General features: G+C 37.3%; 1 pseudogene; it reads left to right on the plus strand.

Moving 5' to 3' along the window:
- The window catches only part of LOC113068968 (disks large-associated protein 1-like), a 76,644-nt pseudogene that overhangs the window by 13,972 nt on the left and 37,741 nt on the right, over positions 1-24,931 (plus strand).

Raw genomic sequence — 24,931 nt, forward strand, 5'->3', positions numbered from 1 at the left:
GTATATGGATTTCTGCTATAGAGTTAATGAGACTTGTGTGATAATGAATGGCTGCTGCTTTAATCTTTGCTACATTGCCCCCTTTGTGAGACCTCTTCATGCAATTTCTAAAGACAGCACATCATTATGAATATGTATTTCTACATAAAAGAAAACTGGTCCTTGCCTTTATTCATTATCATCAAGCTTAATGGTTAATATCAGTGTTAAAGACCCTATAAAATGAGTTGTGTAAAGATGTCGTCTTATTATTTGAATTTACAAGTGTCTCTACACCGGAATAAACATGTCAGCTGATCTGTTTTCCCCATTATTTGAAATGAATTATTGCTTCTATCTGCATTATTTACATTGACAATTTAAATTTTTTGTGATTTTGAGTTTGGAAGACGTGCATTTATTTCACTGTAGTAGATAATTCATCCAAAAATGAAAATGTTCTGATTTATTCACCCTCAGGTGATCCAAGATGTACAGTAGATTCGTTTTTTTCTACGTCAGAACAGATTTGGATAAAAGTAAAAAAAAAAAAAAAAAAAAAAAGCTCGTCTTCACCTTGAAAGGCCTGTGTTGGCCACATGGTGAAAATTTAGCCGTGAAACAGGTTTAACTGGTTTTCATTGTTAAATGAATAAAATTCAGACACTAGAAGAGGATATTTAGAGCAGGGGTCCTCGACTCGGGCCCTCGAGGTCCTGCAGAGTTTAGCTCCAACCCTAATCAAGCACACATAAGCAAGCTAATCAAGATCTTCAGGATTGCTAGAAAGTTACAAGAAGATGAGTTTGATCTAGTTTGGATCTTGGAAAGTGGATCTCGAGGGCCAGAACTTCTGATTTAGAGGAAAGTGCAGCTCTGTCTCTACAGCACTCATACGATCATTCATTAAAAAAAAATGCAGATGTTGCCATGGTGGCTCTTACTATTGGCTTAATCTTGGGATGCCAGCGGTGCCTCCCTATCATTATAGATCTCATGCTAGCATTTGAGTTATGAGGGAGATGCAGGCTCTCTTATGAACCACAGCAAATTTCTCATGGAATTATTACACGGATTCTGTGTGTTCTGAGGAGTGCAGGAAAAGCCCGCTTTTGTTTTGCAAGGGCATCCAGAGGGCTGCACGCCCCTCAGCAGAGGTTTTCTGGCATCATGAAGGTGGAGAATAATGACAATGATAAAGACCCCTATCTTCATTTGAAATGTCAACAGAGTAATTGACTACACATTCTGACTGCCCAGTTCTCCTAGTCCTTGACTCACACCGTAAATGCTCGAGTGCTATTGTTGAAATTCAAGATATCCTTTATTAGAAATCAGTTGGGTTGCTCTTTCAGTAGACAGTAGACTTCAGAAAGCCCAAAAGCAGTACTATCATGTGAGACGCATTATTTTAAAATGCTTTTGCATTTTTCTCCTAATAGCAAACAAGAATCTGATCAAATATATGATATGAGTCTTTTGAAATGGTCATATGGTTCCAAGACATTTTGTGAAACTTGGTTCTGTGAGTTAGTGACAGTGTTAATCGTGACCAGAATGACACTGTCTGTACCCTTACCTCCTTCTAGTGGGTAAAAATATGATTGGTTGAAGAAGGCAGCGGCGCAGTGGGTCGTGGCAGGCCACTTGGGCAGATCCAGGAGGCTTAAATGTGCAGACGCAGATCAAGAGTGGCTGGGGTGGCACAAAAGACAGTGGGAGATGCAGAGAAATGTGATGATGTAAGCGGAATAATCTAGCACTAACTGGGCCACTGCAGATAGAAGCATGGTGGGGTGGGGGAGTCCGCACATTGGGAAAGACAAGATGCTGTCACAGTATCTGGAAGGAAAAGAGTGAGAAAAGAAGGTAAAATGAGAAAGGGATGAGAAGAAGTAGAGGATCCTCTGCTCCACGTGTGTGAAAAAGCTACAAACATGCAGTTCTTTATTGCATTCAAGCAAGATGGACCCTGACTGGTCTGTTTTATTTCTTAAATTTTGTTTCCTCTGCAGGGTGAGATGTGAAAATGCTAAAATGCCATCAGACAGTTCTGTGGATTTAGGAGGCTGTAAAGCCCAGACATTGTGAGCTGGCTGATCTCTCTCTGGAAGATCGGTTCAGGTCGTCACATACCTAGAAACCTTGGTTTGATTGGGTTTCCACTTAAGGTATATACTGTAAAACGGTGTCCCCATTTTTAAATATAATGTAAAGTGGAGTTAAGACGTCTGTAACTTGTCTGTTACATTATTCAAAATGTTGGGGTCAGCTTTCTTTCTTTCTTTTTTTTTTTTTTTTGAAAGAAATTAATATAATAGTTCACCTAACAATTAAAGAAGCTATTTAGAAGAATGTTGGTAACCAAACAGTTGCTGGTACCCATTTACTTCCATAGTATGGAAAAAATATATATACTATTGAGTCAAAGGCTACCTGTTTTGTTCCCAACATTCTTTAAAATATCATCTTTTGTTTTCTGCAGAAGAAATCAACGTATAAAGGTTTGGAAGAACATAAGGGTTTGTAAATGATGACACAATTGTCATTTTGGGTGATCTATTCCTTTAAAACTTTTATTTATCTAGGACACATTAGTGTGACAAAGACCTTTATAATGTTACAAAAGATTTCTGTTTCAAATAAATGCAAACAAATTATTTTATACTTTCAATTCATTAAAGAATCCTGAAAAACAAAAATCACATACTTTTTCATAAAATATGAAGCAAGACAACTGTTTTCAACATTGATAATAATAAGTGTTTCTTGAGACAAAAAATAAATAAAAATTCTATACTATTTTGAATAAATAAATGGAGAAACAAAACAAAAAAAATGTCATTTAAAATTGGCTAATTGTTATTGCCCTGGTTTTTCATTGTTGCCAAAATTGTCCGATTGGCATAATTATACTGTACCAATATGATATGTACCCCCATTAAATTTTATTTTAAATACTAGATATTCAGTTTCCAATGTACTTCTCTGCTGTATAGGATGAAAGAGTGTGTGTTTTTCTTGAAACATCTGCCAGCTTGATCAGCGTTAGTCCCAAACACAATTTATTCACAGCCAGAAGTGTTCCCATGAACCCTTCAGGGTTTTCCCGTACTAATCAGCGTCATCCCTGGTTCCCACTGTTATTGTGCAGCTCATGACGGCAGGAATCAAACTAGGAGACTATAGGAATGAGAGACATATCAAGCAGGAGATCCCTCAAGCATCAAATCACAGTACACCCAGGCCTACTCAGGGACGCTGGGTAATTGTATTGCCAGTAAAGCCAGCCATTGTGCAATGCGTTACGTAAACTTTGATGTTTTTACATTACCTAGACTGTGGATGGAACGGTCATGCTGTTACTGTAAATGTTGAATAAGGGACTGTTTAATGTTGTGGCTGGTTTAGACAAAGATTCGACAGACTTAATCCCTGTTAAAACACTAAAAGGTTAAAAAGCACAGCCATTGTTAGATTAATATCTGCTCTGCATTGCTGTTGTTGGAAGAGTCTTTTATTGGACAAAGATTTAGATGTATTAGATTGATCCAAGCACGCATGTCATATTCCCGCACTTATTATTCATAATCTGGGTCACATTGGGATTAAATACAGTCTATTCTGGGGTCATGTCTCCCAAGGAGCTTGAAGCAATCATTTTCAATCAATCACTGGAGATTTTTTTTTTTACTTATCTCTCTCTCAGAATCGCATGAGGCAGAACGCATCGCATTTTAATAATGATCAACTTTAAATCTCAAAATATAATTCTAGCTTTTTATTGAACAAGTATACATATTAATTGTCCTTGTAATGCTGATAGACACATTTTGACTGACTTTTTTCTGTGAGGCGTATGCTAGCATTTAGATGTGGACCCCATGCAAGCATGTAAGGGTTTCAGCAGAAGTCACATGACTGTGCAGTGGAATATCAAAGGCTGGATGACATTTGTGGGCTGTGAGCTGAAAGGTCAGACTGAATGCAACTCTTTTCCCCAGTGCTGTGATTTAGTGTGCTTGGAGAGCAACTGAGTGGATTGGGCCCTGGTTAGTGATGTGTCATTCTTGAACGATTTGTTCATTTTGAACGAGTCTTTAAAGTGACTCGGGAAGAACGAGTCGTCTCAGGGGGTGATTCGTTCAGTCGCGCATGCGCAATATTCTATAGGTTCTGTACTGCTAGTATTAGTTCACCTATGTCAGTAAATGCACTCTTGAGCCGGAAAGAGAATAGATTAATGATTAGTTCATCTTTGAGTCATTCCTTAATCACGTGACAGCCCCATACGCTAAACCAATGAAGTCTGAGCCGGAAAGAGAATTGATTAGTTCATCTTTCGGGTCTTCAGGTTGTTCGTTCTTTTGTCCTGTGACGTGACAACATTGGCTAGAGTAATTAGTTAATGTACAACCTTCCTTACAAATGGGTGCATAGTACTTATTATTAATTTTTATTATAATTATTATCTACTCTTACAGTTACGTGATGCATTTCTGGTTTCAAATTGTTGCACTTAATTTCTGTCATGATGGTACTTTTCCATAACACTGAATGTGGTAATAAAGAGTTGGTTGTGCTTTAAATTTTGTCCATATGATGGCGAAATCACTTTGATAAAGAAGAGATTTTCTTTCTGTTTGTTTGTTTGTTTGTTTGTTTGTTTTTTGTTTGTTTGTTTTTTACAGTGGATTCTAATCTTCAAAAACTTTTTTTGTATGAACTTGTTGTATGATTTATGTGTTTTACGTTCACCCTTCAGATTAGACTGTAGATCTGTAGTGTTACTTGTTTAGGGTTCAAAATGTTATTTGCTTTTAATTTATGTCATTATGTCCTTTTTGAGCAATCTTCTTATACATATTTTAGACCAATATGTCAAGTCTGCCTAGGAAAAGCAATTATTATAGCAGCAACTCTGTATTGTAGGCTTGGATTATTATATTATTATATAGCCTAGTATTTATTTACTGACAGTCAAAAAGAAAAATTAATCAATATTTTATTTATAACAGGGTTTTGTTTATTTATAAAATAATAACACACCACAGATCCTCAAGAAACGGTAACAAAAACACAGTGACAGAAATAGTGTATTACACGTGATTAAGGAACGACTCAAACTTGACCCGAAAGATGAACTAATACATTTTTTCAATAACGGTGATATGATTATTAAACTCATTTTCGATATTTCGATATAATAATATATATTATAATAATAAGCAGCCGTCAGAAAGAGCAGAACACCATTGGCTACTTTCGTGATGACGAGTCACGCACAGCAGTAGTAGGCTGATCTCCAACGCGGCAAATTTTAGCTACAAAATGAGCGCCCCTGACCGCAATACAAATGTGACTGAACGAGCTTCCACAAGTGAGGAGAAATCAGACGAAATAGTTGATAAGAGAGGAAAGACTAATTCAGTGGTAGGGATGGGTACCGAAACCAGGTATTAAACTGACCCCGGGGCTAAATTATGAAAGACCGTAGTATCAGTAAGATCTGACGGTATCGGTTCTGCTTTCGGTACTGGAGGGAAAAAAATAATGTACTATATATTTTTGCTTAATAATGTTGTAGTGCACATTTACTCTCGCCAAACATTTCTAATGTGCGATCATATTAAGACGTTTGTCCGTGAGATCTGCGTGAACTCGCATGCACGCCGCGGAAGCTGTCTGTCAGTCACACACACACCACAACGAGCGCACGCACATGCATTAACTGTACGTAAACTCCTGCTTAATAATAAAGAGTGACGATGGCGAAGAGATTTGCTTAATGTTATTGTGCACATTTTATCCCACCAAACATTTCTAATTTGTGATATTATTAAGACGTTTGTCTTTGAGATCTGCAAGAACTCGCATGCGTGCCGCCGAGGCTGTCTGTCAGTCACACACACACACACTCACACAACAAGAACGAGCGCGGTATGCGCATAACAGTACGAAAACTCCCCCTATTATTCCAAATAAGGAAAAATCAGTATGTAGATGTAAACATTTATTTGGCTAACTTAAATGCACAGCACCTCAAGTTAGTTTACAGAATAGCCAATTGCCACATTTTGCAACCTTTTTATTATTTATATATATATATATATATATATATATATATATATATATATATATATATATATATATATATATATATATATATATATATATAACAATAATAATAATAATAATAATAATAATAAAAATAATAATAATAAATAATAATAATAATAATTATTATTATTATTATTATATATATATATTTTTTTTCTATTTATTTTTTTTTAAACTGGAGCTACTATGAACCAACCAACTCCTCCTAATACCTCTGGTTCAAGACAAGCCCATTATTAATTTTACAAAAAAAAATAAAATAAAGAAATGTTAATTCTTGTTCTTAAAAGTTTTATAGGAGGAGGTTTCATAGACTTGGCAAATTAATTTTGATTTATTATTTATTTATAATTTTGTATTTAATTTAAAATGAATTAACCTCAGAAGATTGTCGGTACAGACATCCGTTGTGGGCGTTATTGGCAGTTTTTCTGAGGCTTTTATATTGTTGATATCGAAATTATATCGTATCGACCGAAATTAAGAAATATATCGTGATATAAAATTTGGCCATATCGTCCAGCCCTACTGTCACATGATTAAGGAATGACTTAAACCCAAAGACTTGTCAGACAAGAGGTGAGGTGAGCTAATCACAGACTGAAGACCCAGGTAAATAATCAATTAATCTTTTCTGTTTATTATAGCATTTTAGTTTTGTATTGTTTGTAGTGTGATCAACGTTTGCGTAAGTACTAGATGTGTTGGGGAAGTAACATGTAACATTTTAATTACATTTTGCTTAAATGAACGAAATGACTCGAAAAAAGACTCGTTCATTTTTGGAACGAGACTCAAAAGTCTGAGTCGGTAAAATGATCCGAACTTCCCATCACTAGAATGGGTATTACCAAAGATGGTATTACTTTTTTATGTTTTTATTTTTTTTTTGGCCATTAGGCACAAATTTTCTCCACTCTAATTTAATCCAATTTGTACGAAAATGTAAGATCTTGAGAAAAAAGTTAGCATGAAGGCCCATCCTTAACCCTGAATGAGATTGTACAAATGAATACAAATTAGCCACCAATTTGCCAAACTGTAGTTAAGAATGGGCATGAGACTGTGTTGGTAATGGTATCATTGTGGTTTTTGCTTAAAGAGATTAAATAGTAATCATGACATATATAAAAAAAAAACTGCATTCCTAACAAATATTTGGTACATTTTCTCCTCCACCAAACATTTAATTAGAAGTAAAACGCATGTAAACAAAGATCTTAGGATAAAAGGGCTCTGGTAAACATTTTTTATATTTTTTACAATGATAAATAGTTAGGATTTAAAATTGAAGTGTATTGTTATAGTGTTGAGCACATCTCATTGAAGCTTTGACCATGTGATCAGGCTGCAGTAATAGATGTTGCTTTTTCAAACTGTAGCTCAAAGGACTTTGTCTCCGATGTTTCTAGCTGATAGTTTAAGATATTAGTTAAAGTGAAAGTGAAAGTTGTAATATTTGCCAAGTGTGATAGGCCATACTCGGAATTGGTGCTCTGCATTTAACCCATCCAAGTGCACACACACAACAGAATGTGCTGACTTTCCTGTATGGCAACACATAGAAGAATGGCAAATTGAAGGTGTCCTCCTTGCTGCTGCATCATTTATTCCCCTGAGTTACTGAGTAGAAAACAACTGCCAATTCATTATTATTACTTGTTAGGTTTGGACCGATATCAAGAAAAATTTCAATTGTAAGCAAATTCTGTTTACACTAGATCTATCCCATTTGATTCTCACCGTACTCTGCACCTGCTCGTACAGATGGAATAGAACAAGTGCTTTGATCTCTTACCTACATGGAAAAAATGAACACTTTTATTATTTAGTTTTAGTTATTTAAAGGGATACTCCATCCCAAAATGAAAATTTTGTCATTAATCAATTAATTATTAATCATTTGTGAATTAATTAATCACTTACCCCAATGTCATTCCAAACCGGGAGGCTTGGGACTTTCCCACAGACTGCCAAGTTAGTTACACTGTCAAGGTCCAGAAAAGTATTAAAAGCATCATCAGAATAGTCCATCTGCCATCTGTAGTTCAACCGTAACGTTATGAAGCCACAAGAATACTGTTTGTAAGCGAAGAAAACAAAAATAACGACTTTGTCAACAGTCTCCTCTGTGTCTCTCCACATCACTCAAACTGCCACCGCTCTTCTGTGTAAGCTGCACCACAAGGATGCACTGTTTTCTTTCAAATCAAGGCATAAATACACATAGAAACAGCCCATCTTTGTTGCCTGGTTGACCTTTTTTTTTTCTTTTTTTTTTTACTCGTATTCATTTTGATTATTTATTTTTGTCCGTTGTTTGAAGTTAGATTTTTTTATTTATTTAGTCAGTTACTTCTTTAGTTTTTAATTGTCCTTCATTTTAATTATTCAGTTATTTATTTAAATTTAGTAAAAGTTTTTATTCTTTTACATTTTATGTTGCCAGTCAGTAATTTCTTTTTATTATTTACTTGTAATCTTTTGGTTCAAATGTTTTTGTTAGTTAGGGGGGCCTTGTTCCTGTATGTACTGTATGGGTGAGATGGCTCTTTTATGCCTCTATGTTTTGTAGATATGTTTTTCCATATTTGTGAAATATTAATATTTATAATGCTCCTAAAATAACAAGAGTAACATCCGAATGTGGATTTGCTGCCTTTTGTTGCGACCACAGAGATTACAACTCTGAAAGTGGCATCAAATTGCTTTGCAAAAATGGGAATCCATCAACAGGGCAACAAAACAACCCTGACAGCCCAGCTCAAACTGAAAACCTCTGTAGCATTTTCAATTAAAATCTTGAAGAGCAGCCAGCTTGCAATGATTCCATTAGCATCGGCTCTGGCATGGAAGTGCAGTGAATGTGGTCTGGCACGGTTGCATCGGTGGTGTTGTCTTAAGAATAGTTACATCACAGCGAGGCTATGGGGTACGTGAATCATTAAACGAAAGTTAGCATGTCTAGCGTGTTTCTAAAGAAAACTCTACAGCTTCCTGCTGTTTTCGTATTCGTCGTTGTCATTATGATGGAGTGTAATTGCTTGAGATAGAACAGGAGATTTGCTTGCTCCAGGCCCACACTTGCACACTGACTTTATGTGACTCACTCATGCGTCCTGAGGTGTGGAGAAGGTCTTGTGGGGTCAGAGGAAAAGCTCAGCGGGCATGCCACTGAGGGATTTAAGCATGACCCTGGGTTTGGGTCATTGCTGCTCTAAATGAAAGTCTTCTTATGTGTGTGCTTGGAGGGAGTGTCTTTTTACTTAATTAAAAACAATGTTTATGTGTTTGTCTTATACTTATTTGAGCTGTCGATTTGGGCTTTTGAGATGAGACTAGAGGGTTGAACTAGGGTCACAGGGCTTGTATGGTCACATGCTTCCTAATTAGAAAGAATAAAAGCCAAGCTGTGACTGGTGAGAGACTCATACTGAAGACAAAGTGTCTGTCTGACTTGTGGATAAGGTGAGGGGACATCTCAGAATCGTGGGACAAAACTGTGAGAGTGTGTGCAGTATTTCAATAGCTGTTTAGCAGTTTAACTATTTCTGATGTCTTCAACAAAACAACAGGTGATTCAAGCATCTTTTATATGTGTCTTTGATGTATTTTTATATCTTTATTTTTGTCACACTTGGGGCTGCTCAGTTTAGCCAACAATTCATATGCGATTATTCTTTCAATTCCAATTGTGATTTGTATTGTGTAAGTCTTTCAAATCTCATATTGCTGCTGCGTTGATTGATTTATATCAAAATAACAAAATGAGCTGTAATCACCCTGAAATGTGATGTGCAAATTTTTTATTAATTAAATGACAATTTTTAATTAATTAATACATTTTTTGTTTGTTTGTTTTGTTTGTTTTTCTTGCCAGTGCCAGTATCTTAGTGAGCAGGGTTGCTAATATGAAGCCAATATATAAAATATTGCACTATTTAATTTAAAGATAGTAAAAACTCATGCATAACAATTGCTGAAATTAAAATAATATTCATTTTAAATATTATTTACTATTAAAAATTATTTGTAAATGTTTAAATAATGAATATATATATATATATATATATATATATATATATTAAACATGACAAAAATGTGTAAAATAAAAAGATTTATTTAGTTAGCAACTGCTTCTGTCTGTAATTTAATATTACGTTTTTCACAAACATATTTTTTTTAAATATTAATAAAAAGGAAGTAAACACTCTAACCAAAGTGCATGAAGTAATCTAAGTCTGTCTTTGTCATGATAATGGACTTTCTGTTCCTTTTGTGTTTCCCTATTTTGGTCATGTTCCATTCTTTATTTTGTTAATTGATTAATCCTCACCTGTTTCCATTCCCCTGATTACTTTCCTTGTGTTTAAAAACCCTGTCTGTTTACTGTCTGTTAAGTGGATTTTGCCGCTTTTGTGGAGTGGGTGCTGGTGAATAATCGATCCCCATTCACCGTTGGTCCCACTGAAGCAGATATCTCCAGCCCCACTCCCGAACCAGAGACCAGCCAGCCATCAACAGGCTGCATGGAGCAACTGCCTGAGCCCACCGCAGACGGAGAGCCTGAGCCCACCACGATGGAGCCGATCGTCATCATGGAGCCTGAGCCTCTAGCAGTGTCTGTCCAGCCCTGAATCTCCTGTGTCTCTGCTGGTTCCGTCTAGCCCTGATCCTCCTGTGTCTCCGTTGATTCCGTCCAGCCCTAGATCTACTGTGTCTCCGCTGGTTCCGTCCAGCCCTGATCTTCCGGTGTTCCCTCCCAGCCTCCCTCTCCCGCCTCCTCTCAAACCAGCCAGTTCCTCAACCCCATCTCTGCTGGTGCCAGTCAGTCCCGCAGCTCACCCTCAGTCAGCGCCATCTGGACGTGATGTTTCGCCATGGGACTTCAAGTCTCCACCTTCGCTTTGGCGTGAGGATTCCCTGTCTCCACCTCCAGCCTCCGAGCCATGGACTCCACCTCAGTCCTTCGACTCATCGGCTCCGCCTTGGCACCTAGCTCCCTCGTCTCCACCATGGCCTGTCATCCCACCAGCTCCACTGGGCTCCTTCATCCCTCCGGCTCCGCCTTGGTCAGTCGTCGACCATCCGCCACCTTGGAACTCCACTCCTATGGCTTTGCCTAGTCACTCCATCACTCCGGCTCTTTCAGGTTCCTCACCTCTATCCTCAGTCACTCCTATTTCACAGCGGGCTTCTGGAGCATCGCCTCCACCTCAGCCTTCAGTGCTGCCTTGGACCTCCGGACCTTCAGTGTCACCCTGGCTCTCTCTCTGCTCTGCTCCAAACTGGGCTCCTCATCCACAGGCACAGTCTCTGTCAGTCGGCCCCCTGGTGTTGTCGGCTCCTCCTCTTCCATGGCTCCTCCCTCCATCCTCTCCACCCTGGTTCCATGCTCCCTCTCCATTGCCTTCCCCTTGCCTGCCCCACGCCCGCCTCCAGAACCCCCACCCTTCCTCCGCTGGAATATCTATTTCGGTGCGAGAACGCAGCATTCTGGGAGGGGGCGAACTGTCACGATCATGGACTTTCTTTTCCTTTTGTGTTTTCCTATTTTGGTCATGTTATGTTCCTCGTTTTGTTAATTGATTATTCCCCACCTGTTTCCATTCACCTTATTACTTTCCGTGTGTTTAAAAACCCTGTCTATTTAGTTCCTCCTTGTCCGCTATTAATGTGATAACCTATGTTTGCTGATCTGTGTTGAATGTGTCTTATTCTCCCGTAAACATTAAAATAACTATTTTGACATATCTTCATCGTGCGCGTTACTCTATACAACAAAACAAGTCTGACAGTCTACTGGGAATCTTTTTATTTTGTTTGTATTTATTTAAATAAAAATAATTGCAGCATAATTTGAAATCAAAGATTTAAAGTTTGAAGGACTTTTTAACATTGTGCATGTCCAGTAACAGAACCTTGCCCATTGTGACATCTCATTTGTCCAAAATCTAGCTTCACAAAACTGTGTAATAAAAATCTAATATGTTCTGATTGGCTGTTGTTGTGCCCAGTTATGCCATGTTTTAACTTACAATGTGAACAAATCGCAAATCACATGTCACTACAATCTTGCTACATTAAATTATTTGGACAAAGAGTATTTGTTCGATTGTAGTGAACATCCCACAGGCTTGACCTCCTCCTAAAGTAATAAAAGTAGTAATTCTTATGCAGAGGCTGTACACGAAGGTGTGTGCATCCCTTTGTCTGTGTGCACCAGCAGTGATGATGTCAGTGAGGTGCCAGTCTGCACGCCCACTCGGTGGCCAGGCAGAGCACAGTGTCGTGGGTGGTGCGCTCTCTTACTCATCTCTAACTGCTGCAAAACCAATCTCATTCAGCCTCTACATTTATTTATGTGGCCACAGTCTTACTTACCCAAGCATAGCATCCTGTAATGGAATTATCTGTGTATTAATGTGATAATACCATGGTAAAGTATAAGTACCATATTTATATATCATAATAATTAATATCCTTCAAGGAGTCGAGTTTTTGCTGGTTGTCACGGTCTAATTCACCCCTAAATATCAAAATGAATGTATAATTTAACTTTTCAAAAAATGCATGTATACTATCATTACTTCTATTCTTTTTTTTGTGCCTTTATTCAGCAAGAATGCAAACAATCAAAAATGACAGTAAAGACATTTGTAATGTTACAAAAGATTTCTTTCTCCAATAAATACATTTCTTTTTAACCTCTTTTCATCAAAGAATTATGAAAAAAATACAGGCTTGATGAGCATAAGAAACTTTCAAAAGTATCTTACATATCACAAATATTAAATTATATTATATGCATTTTTTGCAAGTGGTTTTTAAATGCACTTAAAACCATTGTTGCTTTTAAAAAGCATGCTGTTATCATGAAACCATATCCAAAAAGAAATATGATATCATGGTACTTTTCCCTCTGCTATGACTTTCAGCATTTTCCTTGTCAAAGAAACATTTTTAGAGGGCAGTTTTCCGTATTAAATCAGTTCAGTGCACACAGACTGAAGTAGTTTAAGTCTTTGGTTCTTTTAACTGTGATGATTTTGGCTCACATTTAACAACACGTTTAGTAACACGTTTACAAAGAAATTTTGGAGCACTCCATGCTTCCTTCGGCTGTCCAGCTTTTTGAAGATGTTGATTGTTGATTTCATTTTCAAGCTGGATTTGGCACCTGACACACTGCTAAAAGCACCAAAAGTTGGTTAAATGACCATGGTGTTGGTTTGCTTGACTGGCCAGCAAACTCACCAGACATGAACCCCATAAAGAATCTATGGGTTATTGCCAACAGGAAAATAAGAAACAAGAGACCAAAAAATGCAGATGAGCTGAAAGCCACTGTCAAAGAAACCTGGGCTTCCATACCACTTCAGCAGTGCCACAAACTGATCACCTCCATGCCACGTTGAACTGAGGCAATAATTAAAGCAAAAGGAGCCCCTACCTTACAGTAAATTAATATACTTTCTGGAAGGCCAGCGATTCACAAAAAATAAAATGTTTTATTGGTCTTATGAAGTATTCTAATTTGTTGAGATAGTGGATTGGTAGGTTTTTGTTAAATGTGAGCCAAAATCATCACAATTAAAACAACCAAAGTCTCACCATAGAGACTGGGTGTCGAATTGTTTTGAAGTCTTGACACATTTGCTTCAGCTGTTTCAATGTTTCATGAAGCCTCACTCTGCCAAACACTAATAATATGGGCTACATTCGGTCCAAAAAATAACAGGGCCAAAACACAGGCAAAGGGTAATCCAAATATAGGCGTGGAAACCAAACCAGGAATTACAGTACAGACACATTCAGGACTTAGCAATGAATGACAGAGTGAACCTTATTTAGGGTGAGCTAACAAGGCTAATGAGACACAGGTGAAAACAACGAGTGCTGATGAGACTGTTCTTGACCAGGGCTAGGCAAGTTAGGTCCTGGAGAGCCGCAATCCTGAAGAGTTCAGCTCCAACCCTGAAAAAAACCCTCACCTTCCTATAGCCTTGGTAATCCTGAAGACATCGATAAGCTTGCTCAGGTGTGTTTGATTAGTGTTGAAGCTGAACTCTGCAAGACTGCAGGTCTCTGTGGACCAAACTTGCCTACCCCGTTCTTGACAGAGTGGCCATCTGGTGACCATCAATGGCACTCCATTTGGTGATCGTGAAAAAAACTCAACTGAGGAATTTACTTAAATATGAAGTCAGTGGCATTGTTTTTGAGCTTGAGACTAGAGGCTGTAAGTCCTTGTGTAAAGATGATTGTGAGTTTTGTCTGACGGCTGTTGCAGCCAGCGCAGTGCTCTCTTGAGCAGCTCCAGTGACTGCTCTTCATGAGAGGCCTCATGCAGTTTTAGCTGAGAGGCCCATTGATCCTAAAATCACAGAGCACTTCACTCTGGAGAGGTCGTGGGCTGTGTCTCTTTACACCTGTCATTGGCGCGTTCAGACCATTTCACCATTAAAGTGATTGAACTTTTAATATTTAAATAAGCAGTTTTTATTACCTATTATATTATGCATAGAGCAAGCACTTCTGGTGGATTTATTTTATCCTGTAAATAAGAGTATTTTTCTGTTTTCTATGTGTCTTCTCTGATGTCCTTTTCCTTTCTGCTCTCCTCTTCTAACACCATCTCCTCTTGCTCTTTATTCAGCTCCTCCAATGCCCAGCCTTGCTTCTTTACCCCTTATTCCTATTTCCACTTTTCTTCTTCACCCTTGATAAACCCCACCTTTTCTCAGGCCTTGATCAATTTTTTTTTCTTCTTCTTATCTTTTTCCAGGGTCTCTAGGTTTTTACCCATGGCCCAGTTAAAGCACAGAATGTCGTTATGGTATTTGGTAAATTGCATTTCCTGACCTTACCTACACTCAAAAAAATATTTAACCCCAAAAGTTAAAACTTATTTAATTCAATTAGATGTCAATTTTCCATCCAATGTAATCACATAAATCCAACGCAAAAGATAATATTTGTTTAAGCTTCACCTTTTCATGTTCAGTTAACGTAAATGAATTAAATACATTTTATGAAAACTGATGAACTGTGATTTAAGCTTGTATAATACATAAACTTTACTCATTTTCAATAACTTATTGTTACTTGCTTTATATAAGCACCTTACATTTTCTTAATTCTATTGAATAAATGGACAAAACATGTTACATTTTCAAACCTTTATTGTTGTAATTGAAAGTGACAAAAGTGAAAGTGACGTGACATTCAGCCAAGTATGGTGACCCATACTCAGAATTTGTGCTCTGCATTTAACCCATCCGAAGTGCACACACACAGAGCAGTGAACACACACACACTGTGAACACACACTCGGAGCAGTGCGGTACCCGGGGTGGCAGTTGGGGGTTCGATGCCTTGCTCAAGGGCACCTAAGTCGTGGTATTGAAGGTGGAGAGAGAACTGTACATGCCCTCCCCCCACCCACAATTCCTGCAGGCCCGGGACTCGAACTCACAACTTTTCGATTGCCAGTTCGACTCTAACCATTGGGCCGCAACTTCCCTATTTTTATCATTTTAGCTAACTTGGCAGGTCCTCAACCCAACCACAAGCGCCACACTTCACCACAACGGTAACTCGCACAAAATACACCAATATAAAGTCTTTTAAAATGCCCATATAATAGAGCATTAGACATGAAAAAGTCTCCTTATTATCACATTTTACTAAAAACTGCTTAAAATAACACTTTATTTCAACATTTTCTCTCCCCATATCCAGTCCTGTGCAAAGCATGATGGGAAGTGTAAAACTTATTTTGAAGTACTTGATTGAAACATGTTCTTTCAAAATGAAAACTTTATGTTAAACCAACGAGTCACAGTTTTAAGTCAAAATGGCATTAATTCAACATGAATTGTTCAGGTAAAGTGAACAAATGTGAAAAATCATTTTTTTGAGTGTACATAGCTTTATCAATATTTGACAGCATTTCATGTGCTTTTGAGAATATAGTGTACCTCTTGTTTTATTTTAAGTTAGCCAGAACCTTGGATAAAAGACATAAGACATGAGTCACATGGTCCTTCAGAAATCATATAATATACAGTGTACTGTATGTGTGTGTGTCCAAATCCAGAATTGCAGCATTGCATTTAATGAAATAGCATTGAATATGTAATGAAATAGTGCTAATGAGCAACGAGAAGGCATAGAAAGATCCAGACCACCAAAGATCCAGCCATCTGACTCTCTGACCGACTGAACCAGCTCCTTTGCAAAGTATTCATTTAAAATGATTCTCTCTCCCACTCACACACACACACACACACACACACACACACACACACACAGACATACTGTAGTTAGCTACAGCCTGCTGAAAGGTGAAGAACAAAGCACATGCAACACTATCAGCAGTCCTCGGTGATATGCTGATTGTGTTGTGGTTTCAAATTAGGGTTCACACCAGTGTCACTGTGTCATTTAAAGCATGCTGTCTGTGCTGTTTGTTTCAAATCCCATTGTTCTAGCTCATTGTACATTATGCATTAAATATGAAAATCCAGATTCAGTACTATGCAAGTATCAGCACGAATATACAAGCATCAATACTGCATTTAGTAAATACAGTATATGAGCAAGTAGAGGTATTGCTGCTTTTCGTCTGTCATTCATCTGTGTCACATGATCAGGCTGGGTGTCAGATGAACAGTGCAGTGCTGTGGGATCTGAGCAGCTTTACTGCAGATGCCTGGAATGAGGTTCAGAAAACATGGGTGAGGCCTTACTCAAATTTCTCAAGAAGCCCAAGATTATATCTGGTACCATTAACATTTGTAAGGACATGAGGTTCACTGTGGTGTGGAGTTGCTTTGACTTACTATCAGTCTTGTTTTTCAGTAGCACTAGAATGAATTGGTTACCGGCATGACATAGCAACATTGGCTAAACCAGTGTAAGTTTGTGAGTGGGTTTGTGTTTTCTTGACCAATGGTTGACGGGGAGTATTCAGGGAAGCCTGGTTAAATTTGTTATATTTTAATATTCAGAGAAGCCTGTTTGAATATTTCATATTTTATTATTTAGAGGAAATTCCCAACTTGTAGGAGTTGGGGATTCCTAATAAATAGGTGTTAGGGGCGTCAATAGTGCTCTCTCTCTCTCATTCAGATTGTTCCTCTCGGTTGTCTCTCTCTTTGCTTCCCTGGAGTGATTCAGTCTCTTTTTCTATAGTTTAATTTGTGTTTGTGTGCATTTGTTGATTCTGAGTAATATGGCATTTAGTGTACTTTGTTGTTGTTGTTTTTTTCCTTTCTTTTTTTTCAAATAAGTAATGGGTAGTATACTTATTTACAGTATTTGCTCACGCTTTAGTTAATTAGTGAGCATTGTGAGGGAAGCAGAAAACCAGAAAACGTACCTGTTTCATTTTATTGGGAGTCAGGTAAGATCTGCTGGTGAGAACAGACTTAGGCAGGTGTTTTCTGTTTTTATAGCTGCCATACCTGTTAACTGTTATTGTAGATATTATATAGATATTTTGTTATTGCCTGTAAATATATGTGTGTGTGTGTGTGTGTGTGTGTGTGTGTGTGTGTGTGTGTGTATTTATGTATGTATATATGTATGTATGAATGTATATGGGAGGAAGGCACGTCAAAATAATTGAATGAATAAATCCTTACATACCTTACATACATACATAGCAGTGATATTTAAGTATCATTGACATACTAGATTCTCAAAATATTTTGATTTCAAAAAATATTATTATAACATCTATGTAGGTTTAATAACGTTTTAGTTTTTAGTTTATTTATTTTTGTTTATTTTAGTACTGCTTAAACTAAACAAAAATGAAGAATGTTGCCTTGGCACCAAGTGAAATAAAATAAGTAATGCTATGTGGTTTAGCAGTAATAGATTTTTATGGTTTTAATTTTAATTATAATGACCCGATACATAAATAAATGATTGAATGAATGAATGAATGAATGAATGAATGAATGACTACATGAACAAACAACAAGCTAATCTTATTAATTAATTAATTAATTTAATTTTAAATTTTTGCAGTGGTGTATGAGGAGACATTTCTATCGAGCTTTTTTTATAAGTATGTCTAATGTGTTTAATTCTCTGATTCCTAATTTCAACGTCAAACCCTCTTACTAGATACTGATAGCAGCTGTTTTTAGCAGTAAAATTTCAAACTAATTAGCCTGTGAGGGGAAAAAGACCTACTGATCTGTACAGATGATGCATGTTGCCAGAGTTCTGCTGCCTGTAAAGTGAGGCATGTTATAACTCCAATGAGCCCTGGCAGCTGTTTCTAATGCCGTTTCTCAGTTTCTCTTTCACTCTGCCTCTCTCTCTCTCTGACCTACTGTACACTCTTCTCCTTCCACTCAAGACAAATACAATTAAATGACAAACTGGGGCCATGTTCACACAGCAACAGAATACAACAGAGTCCTTAATATTGTTAAATTCACACAGTACTGTTATTTTCAGGCGTGACAGCTGCATTCTTTAATCAAACTCAAACCTGTAAATTTTCAGGACTCACTAGTGCATTCAAAATTGTCCTCATTTACTCACTCTTGTGTCTATCCAGAACTCAGTGACTTTATTCTGCAGAACACAAAAGACACAATGGAAGTCAATTGAAACCAGGGCAGTTTAGTCACCAACATTCCTCTTCTCTCGTGTTCCACTGGAGAAAGAAAGTAATTCAGGTTTCGAATTACATGATTGTGTGTAAATGATGACAGAATTTCATTTTTGGGTAAACTATCCCTTTAACGCTTCCAGTTTCGATCAGTGCGGGTTTTAAAACAACAGTAGATATCTTCACAATTCCCCCTCTGAATTTCTTAATTAGTTTGACTGCTGTGTGAAGAACAGCAATCTGAGCTGCTTTAAAAGTGAACATATTGCATTAGCATGGGTTAGTCAGTTGCCAGGTAGCCTGAGGCAGTGCCATATATCAGTGAGACTGGCTGCTCGGGCTCCTGGCCTCTCCAGCGCTCAGCGTTCCCACCACATCCCTGCTTTGATATTACTTCACACAGCAGCCCGCATCACGGTAATGGATGTAGACTCATTCATTATCTCCATCAATCACAGGCGCTTACACACAGGAGCTGGGTGTAAGAAGAGCTTCTAGTATGAGGACTGAGAATAGCAGACAATTGAATTCGGCTAAGCTCTATATGCGGCCTGTCAAGATAGTAATACTCCTGTATTAGTGAAGCAGGAGGTTGAAAGGTCAACTCTAGAAGATCTACTGCTAGTGAAGGTGTATTTTTTGGTGGTTTAGCATCAAAGTAATGAGATACTGGAAGAAGTTTAATTTGCTTTTCGGTCAAGGACATTATAAGAGCTTGTTTATGCATGATGTGAGTGCATTTCACTGTATACTGTACTGTATGCTAATAGATTCCTCCATAGTAAATTGTTTGTTTGTGCCTGAGGCGCTGGACTGCATAAGTGTGATCTGTATGCAAAGTTACATCAGCACTTTATTATTATGTACGAAAAGACTATAATCTCCTGTATAGTTCAAACACATTTTTTCACACCAGTTCAAACTATATTCAATTACTAAAACAAAGTTAATAAGAGTTCTTTATATTTATATTATACTTTATATTATTATAAAATAAAACAATTTAATTTTTTAATTGTATTATTATTATTATTTATTTCATTTCATTTTACTATTTTAGTGATGTCCAAATTGAAATGATCTTGAAATATCTTGACACATGAAATTATTTGTGATTGAGACTTTTCTCAGTGGATAAATTATGTGAAGTACACATCCGCACCTGCCACCATTAATATTTGTAACTCTTTATTATATTATTGTGACTGTAATTGTATACTGTAAAAATAAATTTCAAAGTTGTAAATAAAACAAGATTTTTGGAGTACATTCTACAAGAAAATACTATTTCATTCTGTAGTTCATCTTTTAAAAAAAATCTAATTTTATTGTGTGTTGCTTGCTGTTTCTATGTAAAATAAATGTGTGTGTTAATAAAAAGTATTTTTTTAGTATCAACATGGAATATATTATAGTTTTGTTGGCCATTCACACCAGTGTTTTTATTTAGTTTTTCCAGTCTGCGGAAGTCAGTAGTATTGTAGTCTCGCATAGCCAGACCTTCAGATTTACGGCTGAAGGTCTGGAATCTATGGCTGCTTTCATTGGCCAAGGCCCGCCCATTAGACTGTTTGACCGACATGTCGGACAACCAATCACAGTTCGTTTAGTTCAGCGTCACATTTCGAGATGGGGAAATGTCACCACTATAACAGACCAGCGTTTTAAACTCTCTAACGAATTTTAAAGATTCTTTGCCGTGAACTTTATTACAAAATTATTTCACATACTTTTGAATATCCAGCATTAAGATGATCCTGATAAGCGCTCATCTTCACAGTTGTAAACTCGATGGCTTTCTTCTTTCATGAGGGGGTTTGGCGCCACAGCATTGTTGTTTCCAGGCGGATTGTTAAAGAATGCAACACACACGTTTCCCTGAAATCCTGTATAATTCAACCAATCCAATGACAACTTCGACACTACTGAAGTGTTTCCACTTTAATGTCCCATATGCATCTGACGTTTAGTCAACAGTCTGTGGGCATGACGTCTGAGACTAGTAGTTTGTTTGCCATCATTTTTCAAAATAGCTTCTTTTGTATTTAGCAGCTGAAAGAAATTAGTTGCTTGAGGTTCAGCCCTGAAATTATCCAGTACACAGTGATAGTCGTTCATCGGAGAGGTTAATTTAAGGACTTAATCCATGTATGTATCACTTTAAAAAGAAATGTTCTCTGTGTAATAACTTTATAGACTCTATGGGATCTAAAGAGAGGCTACTGAACAGAAAACCTCCATAAATTCAGTTCAGCTGGGAAATCAACACAGCGCTTCCCACTCATTACGTTTCACACTCGGCCGACAGTTTACCCGTTTGTGTTACGGAGTTTCATCAAAGATAACATCTAATGATCAAAGCCAATGATGCTCGTCTGTGTGAATAATGATGCAGTGGAAACAGCTTGTCCTGAGCTGCATCCGGAGGCTCAGGAAGAGCCCGCTTAATCATACAAATGCTCATTTGATTGTGTGTGTGTGTTATCTCATTATACAACCATGGCTCTCTCTAATGCTTTGACGTCTGCAAGTGTGGAAGATCTCATAAAGATCATTCAATATGCATGTTGGAATGAAATCATAATATTGATCTGATATCTCCCAATGGAGCTTATAAAGGAGTCTTTGGAGTCTGTTAAATGACATGACAGAGTTCTGTCCTTGAAGTGCCGTGAAGAATTTTATTTTGTAGGCTGGTTTGATATAAATCATGCCAGAGATGAGAAGCGAAAGCCTTTGGCTTCTCCACGACAACCAAAATCTGTGGTTTAATTGTTTAGAATTTAGTGAAAAAAACATCACGTTCCATTACAGTTTTCAAAGCAGAATTGTATTGATATTCCTTTTTGAACATTTGGGTTAGATGCATTACCTCAACCCCAAAGTGTTTATTTTCCAAATTAATAATTCAGATCTTGTTTTGTAGATAGATTAAGCTTTTGTGCAGATTTTGTTAGCTGAAAATGTTTTAAAAACCCAATTGTTGCTTGATGGACCGTAGTCCACTGGAACTTCACTGCTCTTAAAAAAATTCTGGGGTCTGAAACATGATTAATCAATAGTTCACGTGCGTATTTCCAAGGTCAGCATCTACCGTTCTGTAAATCCACTTCATATTTGTTTAGTCATGTGTGTTTACAATCTTTTGTCTGAACACCTTTAAAGAGTGTGTCAGGAAGAATGCTCATGTGTTTGCCTTCATACCTCTCCTTTTGTCTTCATCTCAGATAATAAACACACATCTACTTCTAATAAGAACCATAAAGCCTCTCCCATGTTATTTTTGGCTTGCTCAAATTAGGTAGCAGTGCATTTTCTGGCTTTGTGAACGTCCCTGTTGGTGCTCTTGCTAAATTAAATAACCTCAGTTCTGTTTCTCTTTATCCCTGTCAGGTTGGTGTGGAGTTTTGTAACAAAAGAATTCCTGTGTGCACTGGAATATATCAGCCGAAAATGAGGATCTGTTGAGCGTGAGTATGATTTCATGTGTTCCCCAAATATTGTGTCATATTAGAGCTTTGTGGAAATCTGGCTGGTTTGCTAAGGCTGTTTGTTCGCTATCATTCAGATTAACCTCATTTTTGACCTGACTGTAATTTAGATGGGACATTGTTTAATATGCGACTCTCTGTTGGTTGGTGTGGTTTTGTGGACAACTTGAAAGGACTCAGAGTTGTCCGTAAGAAGCCACAGGCAGATGGGTTAGTACACACACCTACAGTACACTCACACACACTCTTCTCTTTTCAAGGAAACTACAGTCTGTTTAATAGATTAAGACAGGAGGATTAGGCTTTCACCTAGTTTTTGTTTGATGTTCTGCTGCCCTTAAACGTGTTAATTATTTTTTTTAAATCAGTCATTTTATTTTATTTTTCAGAAAATATTTCCAAACATCCTGAAAATTTACTTGTTATGAAAAATTGCATGAAATTGAGAATAGATCTTAAGTGAGTATCCAAAGTCTTTTAGAAATCTTTCCAGTTGGTTTCATACGGTCTTGAAAATATGTAGACCATTTTCAAGAACAGTTATTGACTTTCAGGAGTTTCAGTTTAAATCATCAAATAAAAAACATAAGAACATATTTTTCTTAGGGTGCTTTCACACTTGTTTCACTTGCCTGGTCCGAACCCGAGTTTGGTATCACCCCCCGCCCCCGCTGGACTGTGTTCATATTATAATATTTGAGTCCGAACCGCGGTTCGCTTGCATCATCAAGCCAGCAGCTTACCCGTTGCTTGGTAACGACTGTGCAGGAGAAGGCGGCAAATGTATAACTTTACTCTCTGCACTTTTATGTATTACGTTTTTGAACTGTTCGTTTTGTTGATAAAGCTTCGGTACATAACGGCAATTGCGTCTGTCTTACGAATGTACTGAAAATGCTCTAAAGAACGTTGAAGGCGAACATAAATGAGATGTACAGCTCTCAGCTTGCAGCGCGTCAGTCACGCTCATCAGGAAAGTGAGTGAAACACACACACAAACACAAATTTTTCATTAAATAATTTGTCATTAAAAGCGGTTCACTTCTGCGATTTGGTACGATTGTGTTCACATAAGCAGCGTACAAGAGTTCACATGAACCGTACCCCAGACCACCGTTTTTAAGCAGGCTCGGGTATGGTTCGCGGGTGCACATCCAAGTACGGAAGACAGCGTACACATCATCCAAACGAACCGAACTCTGACATCAATCGTACCCGGGTGCGCACCAAAAGTGCTAGTGTGAAAGCACCCTTAGAATGTTAGTTGCCCCATTTCAATCAGTATGTAGGGAAAAAAAAGTATAATTTTCAAGTTTTTACAAAAAAATAAATAAATAAATAAACATTTTTAATATTGCATTTAAAAGAACATTTAATAAGCAGTGAAGCCGTTTTTAAATATTTTTATTTGAAAAATTAAAAAAAGATAATCTCGAGAATTTCATTCTTTTATGAGCCTCCCAACCCATTCTCATATCAGGATGGTTTTAACTCCCTGACATTTTTTACTTGATGCCTGACAAAAATATGAAAATAATTTTAATGCAGAACTAAAAATAAAAAAACATGCACATCATCCAAGTCATTGTATTTACTATTTAATTAGTAGAAAAGGTGAGCCTTATGTCCTTGACACTTTACAGTTTTGCTACTCAAGTTAAATTGCATTTAAGGATGTTTAGATATTTTTACTGGAATTCGACAGCAACCTATTATGACAATCCAGATGTTCACAAATGACCTCCAGTTGTTGTAGCTTTAGGCTAGCAGCTAAACAGAGTGCTTTCAGACAAATAGCAGGTGCAGTTATATTGAGTATGGAGGAACCATGAGCCACCCTTGGGTTTTTTCCATGGCTGTGTCTCCTGTGAATCAGCAGTGTGTGTGGATTAACTGTCCTGCACAGGACTATCATCTGATACTGTGGCTCCAGCACTCCACACACAGTCTGCAGGTTCACTGGATGAGAGTCATGGCTGTTAAGTTATCTAGGGGTGCTCTGTAGTGGACTAATCTGACACACACTGATAAGGGCTTTTGGAGTGCTGCAGCCTGGCTGCCTTCATTAGGACAGAATTGTTTGCTACACAGGAACACCAGTTAAATAGAGGCAGTGACAAGGCCTACGCAATTTAATCACACTCATGTGCTGCATGAATGTTCAATCTACAGCTTCCATAATGCAAGCAAAACAATAATTCCACTGCATGGTGGGTCTGCAGTGTTTGATAAAATTTGATTTTAAACACATTAGTTTTCATTTCGTCTTTTCTAAAGTGTTTCTGAATTCTGTGGGAATAGATGTTGAAATATGGAAGAGGTATGAATCATTCCTTCTGAATTAGAATTTTCAGTGCAGTTGTAACAGCATGTACCCTTTGCTAAAATAGAACATTGGAAATAAGAGGTTGTTAAACTTAACTCCATCAATTGTCTAGATTATCCATATATTACAATAAACATTCTAATCCCACGCAGCGTGACACATAATGACAGGAGCACTTTGAAATTAATGTGGCATGTAAAAGAAAACATCATTCAGTCCACAACAATGTCTAAGTTGATCTGAAGAGCAGTACATGATGACTAATCTGGAATGACGTTCATTGACTGCGAGGTGACAGCCAAGAACCAAGAAAGATATGATGCCAATTTTAATTATTTTAATTGTTTTTAAAATGTATTAATTAAAGTAATTTTTTTC

The sequence above is a fragment of the Carassius auratus genome, unplaced genomic scaffold (assembly GCF_003368295.1).
Source record: "Carassius auratus strain Wakin unplaced genomic scaffold, ASM336829v1 scaf_tig00000272, whole genome shotgun sequence".
Lineage (NCBI taxonomy): Eukaryota > Metazoa > Chordata > Actinopteri > Cypriniformes > Cyprinidae > Carassius > Carassius auratus.